This window comes from Erithacus rubecula, assembly GCF_903797595.1.
Source record: "Erithacus rubecula genome assembly, chromosome: 16".
Taxonomy (NCBI): domain Eukaryota; kingdom Metazoa; phylum Chordata; class Aves; order Passeriformes; family Muscicapidae; genus Erithacus; species Erithacus rubecula.
The window spans coordinates 2429691-2441968 of record NC_136668.1 but is presented as its reverse complement, the minus strand read 5'-3'; the positions used below and the strand labels follow the sequence as shown (position 1 = coordinate 2441968).

General features: G+C 48.0%; 1 long non-coding RNA gene across 1 annotated transcript; it reads left to right on the top strand.

Annotated features, from left to right (window-relative positions):
• Nucleotides 1-4900: 4900 nt before the first annotated feature.
• Nucleotides 4901-5760, top strand: LOC306808812. The gene is made up of 2 exons (XR_013776106.1): nucleotides 4901-5238; nucleotides 5371-5760. It is a non-coding gene; the product is annotated as an uncharacterized lncRNA (long non-coding RNA).
• The last annotated feature ends 6518 nt before the right edge of the window (nucleotides 5761-12278 follow it).

Below are 12278 nucleotides of genomic sequence, written 5' to 3'. Positions count from 1 at the left end.
TTTATCTTTCCACAGCCCATCCTCCCTCCAGGAGATATCTCCTGTTAATAGCCATTGAGTCCCAGTGCATGACTAATAAAATTTTATCATCCCACTGGGAGATGCTCCAGCCAGAGGGAGGAGCCAAGCCTTTTCTACCTAGATAAAAACTGAGATTTTGGACACCAAGGTACCTTCTTTTCACTGGATTCCAGAGGAAAGCTGGACCTTTCCACATCATCCCTGGACCTTCAGAGGAAAACTGCACCTTCTACAGGAACACTGCTCCAGCTGAACCACATCTGCCACTGCAGGAGGATGAAGCCACCATTTAATGGCACTGCTGCCAACACCCTGACTGACTGACGGGGTGTCAGCTTGGATTCTGACTCTGACAATGTTTTGAGATTGTTCTTTGTAATACTGTATTTCTATTTTAATTTTCCTAGTAAATAACTGTTATTCCTAATTCCCATATCTTTGCCTAAAAGCCCCTTAATTTCAGAATTATTATAATAATTTGGAGGGAGGGGGTTTACATTGTCCATTTCAAAGAGAAGCTTCTGCCTTTATTGGCAGACACCTGTCCTTCAAACCAGGACAATGTACCACTGTGTGGCCCCGGGGCTGCTTGCAGCACTCCCTGGCAGTCCCAGGGCTGCCCGTGGGCTGCAGAGCAGGGCTGGGACCCCGTCTCTACAGCAGCTAAGGGTGGCAGAGGGGGCAGATGCATGACAATCAACCCTTTTACGCCAGGCAGTGTTGCTGTCTCCGTCTCTTCATCTCATCTTTTGCTCGCCCCTTGTCTGGCGCAGTCAAGTGGCTGCTTTCACCTCCTGCTCAGCCTGGCTGGGAGTCTGCCTCCATTGGGGCTCAGCAGGGCCCAGCTGCACACATGCTGTGAGGAGTGGAGCACATGTACTGCAAGGCAGATGACAGGGCAGGTGGGTTGGGCCAATGTTCTGGGTTGATGTTGTGACTAGCTCCTCTCTCTGTCCCCGCCATGGAACTGCCGGCTGCCTCCCCGGGCAGCTTTATCTAGGCTGTTGTTTCTGCTGCCGCTGCTGCCCCCCGCTGCTTCTGCTTGCCCCGGCTCGCTTTTGCTTGCCCACGGATGCCACTCTCCTTCTTTCCCTTCTTCCCCTCATCCCCGAGATTTGCACCAGCTCCAGAGGAGATGAATCTGAACTTCAGAGACCACCTCTAAAAGTCTGCCAAAGAAGCTCTGCCGCCCTTCCCAGCGAAGATCAACCGAGTTTGTCTCTCTCTTTCGATGAAATTTTTTGGTCATCTGGGTCTGTGCTGGGAAGTGTTTCTCTTGTGGTTTTGGTAATGAACAAGTTTTTTCCACTTTCCCCTGAAGAAAATTCTTTCTGAGCCCGGAGAAGGAAGGAATTGTAAGGAGGGGAGGGGGTGCTCCTTTGGAGGTCTTTCTCCAGATTTGCCCTAAACTTGGGCAAATCAATTTGGTGGCCCATACGAGGAACCAGAAAAAAGTGGAAAAAACTTTATTTTAATAATATTTTGTTTCCAACTGTTGGTATTGGTATGTCTGTTGAATCCATAATGTCTTTTGTTGTGGGAGCCTGTCTGTATGTGTGGTTGTTAGATTTTTTTTGAAGTGTTAATACTGTTGTGGTCCTTGGGTTTGTTTACTCATCCGGAGATAGCTGCGGTGTTGTCTTTAATACATTCTTTTTGTATTAAAGGGGTATTAACAAAAATACTCATCAGGCTAGGCTTGGTGGTAATGGCATACAGGAGATTTATAAGAATGTTGGAATCTGCTTCAGGAATGTATAAATCATGGTTTGTGTTGTTTATTAGAGAAGAAGCAGGCAAAGAGGATTTCCTGCCTTTATTTCCTTTCCTCTCCTCTGAATCAGTTATATCATTATTAGAAAACATTCAGATCTCCCTGAATATTAAGGAAACCATCTTTCTGGCAATTAATTTAGTAAGTTTTTGTTACACCGTCTGCAGTTTATATAGAATAAAGGCTGAGATTTCTGAAGGGGCTGGGAAAACTCCTGATTTAGGAGTCAAGCTCGGCAGGAGGAATCTTGAGTGGAATGGCAAATGGGAGAAAATGGGCCAGATTTTAAAGGACACCATAATCTGGGAATTCCCACCTGAACAGATTCAGGATCCAATTGAGGTTGCAAGATACTTAAAGGGGAAGTGCCAGGATGGTTCTAAAGAGAAAAGGATTATTACAGTGAGCTGGGCCCTGGCACATGCATATCGCACCCTGCTAGGCACTATGGAGCAGAAGACAGAGGAAAGGGAACAGGGAGATAAATTATTTACTATCCCATTCACTCAAGTTGCTGCCAACCCCCTAGCCCTAAACCCAGCAGCTAAACTGGATAATAAGCCCCAACCAATGGCTGTGGCTACCAGTACAAAAAGTGGGAAGTGCACCAAGAAGACCAATCGGCTGGTGGATGATGATGATGATGATGATGATGCTGGAGAGGGACCCTCAACACCTCCTGATGTAAAATCAGGAGCCAAAACAACTAGTGGGAGAGCAGAGACCAATAATGAGTCCCTTTCCCTAAAGGATCTTCGTGGTTTAAGAAAATATTACACCTGGCAACCTGATGAATCTATTATTAGCTGGCTAGTTTGTCTCTGGGATGCGGCAGGTGAGGCCACAGTTTTGGATAGCACGGAAGCGAGACATTTGGGGTCTCTGTCCCACGATCCTGTTATTGACCAAGGCATGATGAGGGGAGCTAACCCTCAAAGCCTCTGGACATGGGTCCTGGATAGCGTGGCACAAAGATATCTGTGTGCAGATGACTTATATGTGCAGCAGACCTGATGGAAAACCATAGAGCAGGGGGTCCAACACGTCAGGGAAATGGCAGTAGCAGAAATTATTTTTTCGGATGACATAACAACTAGAAATCCAGACCTGGTACCATGCACACCGGTGATGTGGAGAAAACTTGTGCGGCTTGGGCCACCTGAATATGCGTCTGCCCTAGCGATAATGAAGAGAGATGAGGTGTATGAGACAGTACTCGATATGGCAAAGAAGCTTCGCGCATATGCAGATGCAGTACATGGCCCAATTCATGCTAGAATTTCAGCTGTGGAAACATGCTTGCAAGACTTAGAAGATAAAATAGAGGAAAATCATCGGAGACTCAGGCAGGAGATTAAGGAGGACCTCCTCCAAATTTCAGCTGTACAGATTAGAAACCCTGGTACCCAGCGCAGACGTTCCCCCAGTGGGGAGAGGAGGTACACTCCCCGAGCTGAATTGTGGTTTTTCTTGCGGGATTCTGGAGAGAACATGAGAAGATGGGATGGGAAGCCTACGGCTGCTCTGGCACGAGTGCAGGATTTGAAGGAAGGAAAGATTGAAAGAGGAAGTTTCACCAAAAGGAAAGCCGCTCCTGTTTCTCGCAGCCAAAATGCCGAACGTGATACTGATAATGACGTCTGACCCTCTTGAGGGAACTTCTAAGATGTATGCCTCAGAAAAGAAGGAGCAACAGGGTTAGAGGGGCCCTGCCTCTAGCCAGGGTGAGGCGAGGGAGAACCGTGTTTTTTGGACCGTGTGGATTGGATGGCCTGGCACTTCAAAACCACGGAAATATAAAGCTTTAGTGGACACAGGTGCACAGCGTACGATACTTCCATCAAGACATGTGGGAGCAGAATCTGTTTCAATTGCTGGTGTGACAGGTGGATCGCAGGACTTCACCCTGGTGGAAGCAGAAGTGAGTTTAACTGGAAAGGATTGGAAGAAACATCTTATTGTGACTGGTCCAGAGGCCCCATGCATTTTGGGCATAGATTACCTTCAGACCCAAAAGGACTAAGATGGGCATTTGGAAGCGCAACTGTGATGGCAGAGCACATCCGGCAATTGAACACCTTGCCTGGACTATCTGAGAATCCAATTACAGTAGGACTTCTGCAGGGAGAAGAACAACGAGTACCAATTGCCACTTCAATAGTGCACCGCCGGCAGTATAGAACAACGCGAGATGCTGTGATTCCTATTCATAAGATGATCCAAGAGCTGGAGAGCCAAGGGGTGGTCAGTAAAACCCACTCACCCTTCAACAGTCCCATCTGGCCTGTACAGAAATCTGATGGAGAATGGAGACTGACTGTGGACTATCGGGCATTGAATGAAGTGACTCCACCGCTGAGCGCTGCCGTGCCGGACATGCTGGAACTCCAGTACGAGCTGGAGTCCAAGGCAGCAAGGTGGTATGCCACCATTGACATTGCAAATGCATTCTTCTCCATTCCTGTGGCAGCAGAGTGCAGGCCTCAGTTTGCTTTTACCTGGAGGGGCGTGCAGTACACCTGGAACCGACTACCCCAGGGGTGGAAGCACAGTCCTACCATCTGTCATGGACTGATCTAGGCTGCACTGGAAAAGGGTGAAGCCCCGGAACATCTACAATATATTGATGATATCATCGTATGGGGAAACACAGCAGCAGAAGTGTTTGAGAAAGGAGAAAAAATTATCCAAATTCTCCTGGAAGCCGGCTTCACCGTCAAGAAGAATAAAGTTAAGGGACCTGCTCGGGAGATTCAGTTCCTGGGAGTGAAGTGGCAAGATGGACGGCGTCAGATTCCTACTGATGTTATTAACAAGATTACAGCCATGTCCCCACCTACTAACAAGAAGAAAACACAAGCTTTTCTAGGTGCCATAGGCTTTTGGAGAATGCACGTCCCTGAGTACAGCCAGATTGTGAGCCCTCTCTACCAGGTCACTCACAAAAAGAACGATTTCCACTGGGGCCCTGAACAACAGCAAGCCTTTGCCCAGATCAAACAGGAGATTGCTCATGCAGTAGCCCTTGGCCCAATCAGGAGGGGACCACATGTGAAGAACATACTTTACTCAGCAGCTGGGACCCCATGGTTTGTTATGGAGCCTTTGGCAGAAGGTGCCTGGTGAGACCTGAGGCCGACCCTTGGGATTCTGGAGCAGAAGTTACAAAGGGTCCGAAGGTAATTACAGTCCCAGAGAGAAGGAAATCCTGGCTGCCTATGAGGGAGTCCAAGCTGCTTCAGAAGTGATTGGTAGGGAAGCACAGCTTCTCCTGGCACCCCGACTGCCAGTGCAGGGGTGGATGTTCAAAGGAAAGGTTCCCTCCACCCACCATGCCACCAGTGCCACATGGAGCAAGTGGATTGCCCTTATCACTCAGCGCGCCCAGATTGGAAAACTAAATCGCCCTGGGATTTTGGAAATAATTACCAACTGGCCAGAAGGTGAAAGTCTTGGTATCACAGATGAGGAACAAAAACCAGTGACACAGGCTGAAGAAGCTCCACCATACAACCAGCTGTCAGCAGAGGAAGCATGCTATGCTTTGTTCACTGATGGCTCCTGTCGCGTTGTAGGGACAAATCGGAGATGGAAAGCAGCTGTGTGGAGCCCTACACAACGGGTTGCAGAGGCTACTGAAGGAGAAGGAGGATCTAGTTTAAGTTGCTGAACTTAAAGCTGTCCAACTGGCCTTAAATATCGCCGAAAGAGAAAGGTGGCCAAAGCTCTATTTGTATACTGATTCGTGGATGGTAGCCAATGCTCTGTGGGGGGTGGCTGAAGAAATGGAAAGAGGCGAACTGGCAGCCTAGAGGAAGACCAATCTGGGCTGCTGAAGAGTGGAAAGACATCACTACTTGGTTAGAAAAACTACTTATCAAGGTTCGCCATGTAGATGCCCATGTCCCCAGAAGCAGAGCTAATGAAGAGCAGCGAAACAACCAGCAAGTAGATCAGGCTGCAAAGATAGGGGGGTTGGAAATAGATTTGGATTGTGAACATAAGGGAGAGTTGTTCCTGGCTTGATGGGCCCATGATGCCTCAGGCCATCAGGGTAGGGATGCCACCTATAAGTGGGCATGAGACCGAGGGGTGGATCTAACGATGGACAGCATTAACCAAGTTATTCATGACTGTGACACTTGCGCTGCCATCAAGCAGGCCAAGCGGGTGAAGCCCCTCTGGTATGGGGGGCGATGGTCCAAATGTAAGTATGGAGAGGCCTGGCAGATTGACTATATCACACTGCCTCAGACCCCTCAAGGCAAGCTCTATGTGCTGACTATGGTGGAAGCCACCACCGGATGGTTGGAGACCTACCCTGTGTCCCATGCTACTGCCCGCAACACCATCCTGGGCCTGGAAAAGCCTGGAGGCATGGTACCCCTGAGAGGATTGAGTCAGACAGTGGGACTCATTTTAAGAATAATCTCGTCAACACCTGGGCTAGGGAACATGGTATTGAGTGGGTGTACCATATCCCTTACCATGCACCAGCTGCAGGTAAAGTGGAGAGGTACAATGGATTGTTGAAGACCACATTAAAAGCATTGGGTGGGGGATCTATAAAAAACTGGGAGCAGCACCTGGCAAAAGCCACTTGGTTAGTCAACACTCAAGGTTCCACCAACCGAGCAGGTCCCACCCAGTCTGAAGACCTTAATGTAGTAGATGGAGAAAAAGTCCCAGTGGCCCATGTCAGAGGGTTGCTAGGGAAGACAGTATGGATCCATCCTGCCTCGAGTACAGGCAAACCCATTCGTGGGATTGCCTTTGCTGAAGGACCAGGATGTACTTGGTGGATAATGCAGAAGGATGGAACAACCCACTGTGTACCTCAGGGAGATCTGATTATAGGGTGAATTATACACAAATATCATTGTTGAGTGTTACCACCATTGTTTGTATGCTAGATCTTATGAATATGAGATAGAAGGAAATGTGTAAGTGACAAGGGCCTGAGCAAGTGAGAAGGAGGAAATGTGTAAGTGTTGAAGGTTTCAGCAAGTCAGAGGAAGTTTTCATACTGTGTTTAGTGAGTGTGTATCCCAATCGTGTGTCAATGATCACGATATGGGATAAGGGGTGGAATGTTCTGGGATGATGTTGTGACTAGCTCCTCTCCCTGCCCCGCCATGGAGCTGCCGGCCGCCTCCCCCGGGCTGCTTTATCTAGGCTGCTGTTTCCTGCTGGCGCTGCTGCTGCCGCCGCTGCTTTTGCTGCTGCTGCCCCCCTCTGCTTCTGCTTGCCCCAGCTCACTTTTGCTTGCCCCCAGCTGCCCCTCTCCTTCTCTCCCTTCTTCCCCTCATCCCCAAGATTTGCACCGGCTCCAGAGGAGACAAATCTGAACTTGAGAGACCACCTCTGGAAGTCTGCCAAAGAAGCTCTGCCGCCCTTCCCAGCAAAGATCAACCGAGTTTGTCTCTCTCTCTCGATGAAATTTTTTGGTCATCTGGGTCTGTGCTGGGAAGTGTTTCTCTTGTGGTTTTGGTAATGAATAAGTTTTTTCCACTTTCCCCTGAAGAAAATTCTTTCCGAGCCTGGTGAAGGCAGGAATTGTAAGGGGGGTAGGGGGGGCTCCTTTGGAGGTCTTTTCCCAGATTTGTCCTAAACTTGGATAGCCAGCATGGCCGTGGAAGCGCTGATGTAGCTGCTGGAGCTAGGATGGGTCTGGCTTCTGGCTGTCATATGGTCTGAATAACTCCTGAGGGCCTCGAGGCAGAATTCAGCTACAAGGTCTTAGTGCAAGCAATGCCCAGCAATTAGGCAGACAGCGCTTTTGTGAGGTTCATCTTTGCTTGCAGACCTTCAACTCGCTAGGAATGAAATCGTGGGTTCACAGCAGAGGTTCCAAAGATAGCTTTATTTCTTCAAAGGGTTCCACTAGCAAAATTGAATATATAGCATAACAAGGGGGTTTTATAGGGTTTAAGAGGATTGAAATCTAACCAGTAAAATTCTGAGTTGAAAACTATTCAATTACTTTAAGATTCTAGGTGAGAAAAGACCAATCATTTAGTAAAGTTAAAGACCAATAGAAATTCTAAAAGATAACAGGGGTTTCTGTAGGGGGATGAACATTTCTCTAACATGAGTCATCCTAAGAAAGGGTTTCTTATCTCAGGGGATGAGGTCCCAGGGGCCCTTTTCAGGGATAGCTGTATCATCCACATGTGGAGACAGGAGCAGTGGCCATAGCAAGGGGCTGCTGGCACTGCCAGTGCTGGTGGTGAACAAAGGGAGCCAAGGCTGGTGTTCCCAGGGCAATGAGGAGTGCCTACCTTTGCCCTGCTGCCCTCCCTGCCACACATGGCTGATTCTGGAGAAGCTGGGCTCCCCCAGCAGGGCAGCCACTCGGGTGTGGGGAGCACACTCAGTGCTCTGCCTGTCCCTCTCACCCAGCGCCATGCTCCCCCAAGGCGTTTTCCTGCCCATCCTGGGAAAGAGATGTAAGGGACACAATCACAGCTGTTGGTGGGAGCAACTTAGCTCCACTGGCGACCTCTTTTTTCTCTGTGATTCAGCTACCTTGGGGCAGGTGCAGTGGTGCTGAAGTAGCTGGCAGCTTGGCCATGTTGTTGCTGTAGGTGGTGTGAGAGCTCAACTCAAGGATCTTTCATGTATGAGGGTAGAGTATATGAGATCAACAGCTGAAGGCAGAAAAAGAGCAGGGCATGTAATCATCCACAGTAACATTAAGCTGTTGATTTTTGCAAACTGCTTGCCGAGTTGTTTCTTTCTTAGGTAATGGAAGCTTGTATCAGCCAGAATTTCATGTGGTCAGTGTGCAGATGATGCTAGGTGGACTTGGTGAAGTAAGTGTAGCAGTTTATATGGCATTCTGTAAAAAGTGGCGTGTCTGTGTTCCTCAGTTCTTAACAAAAATTAAGTTAAAAATCCCTGAAAGCAGGTTTTGCAAAACATCCAACTTTTTTTCCTACTAGTATTAAACATGAGCATTGTCACCTCATCTTTAAGAAAGTAAATTTTACCTGTAACTGTGCTCATTACTTTGTGGTGCTCACTGCCACATGGTGGGGAAGGGGTTGGAGACAGACAAAACACACTCCTCTGCTCATTCAAGGACAGCAGTGCCAGTTTATTCATGGAGGCTATCTCTTATAGGTGTTCAAAATTCATCTGCCTGACCATATCAGGTCAAGGCCTCAGTGCCTCCCAGTTCCTTTTACCTGCAGCCTGGGTGGAACCAGATTGAATGAATGTACATTCAGGGGCAGCCCATGGAACCAAGCTGGGTTTCCAAGGCAGCCACAGCACAAACTAAACTTGCACTGCAGCAGTTACCTATATTTCCCCAAGAGCATCAAGTGATTTTGATCAGTGTTTGTGTGCATCCCTTAGCCTTGTTCTTGTTCTTCCCTGGAGAACTTTTACAACAGTCAGATGATCTGTGTAGGCTGTAGACTGCTGTCGCTGTGGGGCTGGGAAGCAATACAGCAATACAACTCCCAAGCAGCAAGAAGGAGCGATTTATTGAAAAGCCATGGCATTTATTTTACAAAGTAAAAAAGACTGATTGGTCAAAGAAGGCACCACCTCTTCCAAAACATGCTTTCTGCAAAATATCACGAGACACTCACACAGCTCGGTGGTCAATATCAGGTGTCTATCTGTGTTTTCTTTCTCCCTTTTCTTGGTTTATCTCTGAGAAAGATTTCCAGCCTGGGAAAGATCCTGGCTGAAACTAAGAAAAGTCAACAATCTGGCAAAAACCCTGATTAGGTTCCCCACAAACCTTCAGCAATGTCCACAAGCTAAAGTGGTGGAGTTCAAGGCTTCCAGCAGAAAAGAGATGCTGTCCACATTCTGGATTTTCCTTTGTCTGAACCTTCAAGGTCCAAGGCTTCAATTTTCAAGCAGTTTGAAGAGCTCTAAATTCAGACACGAACATGTGCTTGTTTTTTCATCACCTTAGTCACCACTGATGGTTTAGTCAAGTTATCCTGTGCTTTGGATTTAATTGACTAGTGAAGCACATGCTAAAAGTAAGTCCAATATCTCCTCAATTACCTTCCCAGAAGGGTTTGACTGGAGAACAAGAAGTTCTGAAGATAAATATTTGATACACTAGAAGTAGAATTTAGGAGTTGATTGCAGAGCACTGCATGCACAAATGGTTAAGGAGGAGCCATCTTTTTATGTGCCCTCTCTGCTTGTTCTCATTTGAAATATTAAATATTCTGCAGGTTGGTTTTGTTAGGGTTGGGGGTTTTTTGTGGGAGCTGGGAGGATGTGGGTGTGGGGCTTTTTAATTTCCAGAACAGTGTACCAAAAACCTGTACCCCTGTCCTTGTTTGAAGGACAAGTGTCTGCAATAAAGGCAGAAGCTTCTCTTTGAAATGGAGAATGTAAACCCCCTCCCTCCAAATTATTATAATAATTCTGAAATTAAAGGGCTCTTAGGCAAAGATATGGGAATTAGGAATAACAGTTCTTTACTAGGAAAATTAAAATAGAAATACAGTATTACAAAGAACAATCCCAGCCCTCACAGAGTCAGAATACAACTTGACACTCCATCAGTCAGTCAGGGTGTTGGCAGCAGTGCCATTCAATGGAGGCTGCACCATCCTGCAGCGGCAGATGTGGTTCAGTTGGAGCAGTGCTCCTGTAGAAGGTGCAGTTTTTCTCTGAAGGTCCAGGGATAATGTGGAAAAGGTCCTGTTTTCCTCTGGAATCCAGTGGAAAGACCGTATCTTGTCCAAAATTTCATTTTTTATCTGGGTAGGAAAGGCTTGGCTCCTCCCCTGGCTGGAGCATCTCTCCAGGGGATGATGTCCCTGTCATACACAGGGACTTAATGGCCCATTAGCAGAAGATATCTTCCTGGAGGGAGGATGGGTTGTGGCAAAGATAAAGATGATCGCCCCAGCTGGTTTTAAAGATGGCCCATTAGCAGATAATATGTGCCACAGAGATAAGGAATCACTACCCCACCCGGTTTTAACAGATGGTGATAGAATACACATTTCTGGCCACATCAATCCAACACATTATCCACCCCTTATTCTATTACCATCTGCATAATGAAACCTTACACACAGTTCTCACTTAAAATTAGGTTTCCCTGCGGTACACAATGGATTTCCTCAACTTTCTGCATTACCCACCAAGTATAACCAGGTCCTTGAGCAAAGACAATCCCACAGATGGATTTGTCCTTGCCTGAGGTAGCACTAATCCAAACAGTCTTTCCTAAAATGCCTTTCATGTGTACTACAGGGACTTTATCTCCATCCACTGTGTGCAAGGGCTCAGATTGGGCAGGACCAGCTCGATTGATGGACCCTCGGATCTTGACCATCCAGGTGGCCTTTGCTAAGTTTGTTCCCCAGTTCTTGAAGGTTCCCTCACCAAGTTCTTTCAGGGTAGTCTTGAGTAGGCCATTGCATCACTCAACTTTCCCAGCAGCTGGTGCATGGTAAGGGATATGATATATCCATTCAATGCCATGTTCTCTGGCCCAGGCATTGTTAAGGCTGTTCTTGAAATGAGTCCCATTGTCTGACTCAATTCTCTCAGGGGTGCCATGCCTCCAGAGGACTTGCTTTTCCAGGCCCAGGATGGTGTTCCGAGCAGTGGCGTGGGGCACAGGGTAGGTCTCCAACCATCCAGTGGTGGCTTCCACCATGGTCAGCACGTAGCGCTTGCCCTGGCGGGTCTGAGGCAGTGTGATATAGTCAATCTGCCAGGCCTCTCCGTACTTATATTTGGACCATCGCCCCCCATACCAGAGGGGCTTCACCCGCTTGGCCTGTTTGATGGCAGCGCACGTGTCACAGTCATGAATAACCTGAGAGATGCTGTCCATGGTTAGATCCACCCCTCAGTCTCGTGCCCACTTATAGGTGGCGTCTCTGCCCTGATGGCCTGAGGCATCGTGGGCCCATCGAGCCAGGAACAGTTCTCCCTTGTGTTCCCAATCTAAGTCTATCTTTGAGACCTCTATCTGTGCAGCCTGATCTACCTGCTTGTTGTGCCTGTGTTCTTCATTAGCCCGACTCTTGGGAACATGGGCATCCACATGACAGACTTTCACAGGGAGCTTCTCTACTCGAGTGGCAATGTCTTTCCACTCATCAGCAGCCCAGATTGGTTTTCCTCTATGTTGCCAGTCAACCTTTTTCCACCTTTCCAGCCAACCCCACAGAGCATTGGCTACCATCCACGAATCAGTGTAAAGGTAGAGCTTTGGCCATTTCTCTCTCTCAGCAATGTCCAAGGCCAGCTGAACAGCTTTGAGTTCAGCAAGTTGACTCGATCCACCTTCTCCTTCGGTAGCTTGTGCAACCTGTCGTGTGGGGCTCCATACGGCAGCTTTCCACTTCCGGTTCATCCCCACAATGCGGCAGGAACCGTCGGTGAAAAGGGCGTAGCGTGTTTCATCTGCTGGCAGCTGGTTGTACGGTGGAGCTTCTTCAGCCCCAGTCACTTGCTTCTGCTCCTCTTCATTGGCAAGACC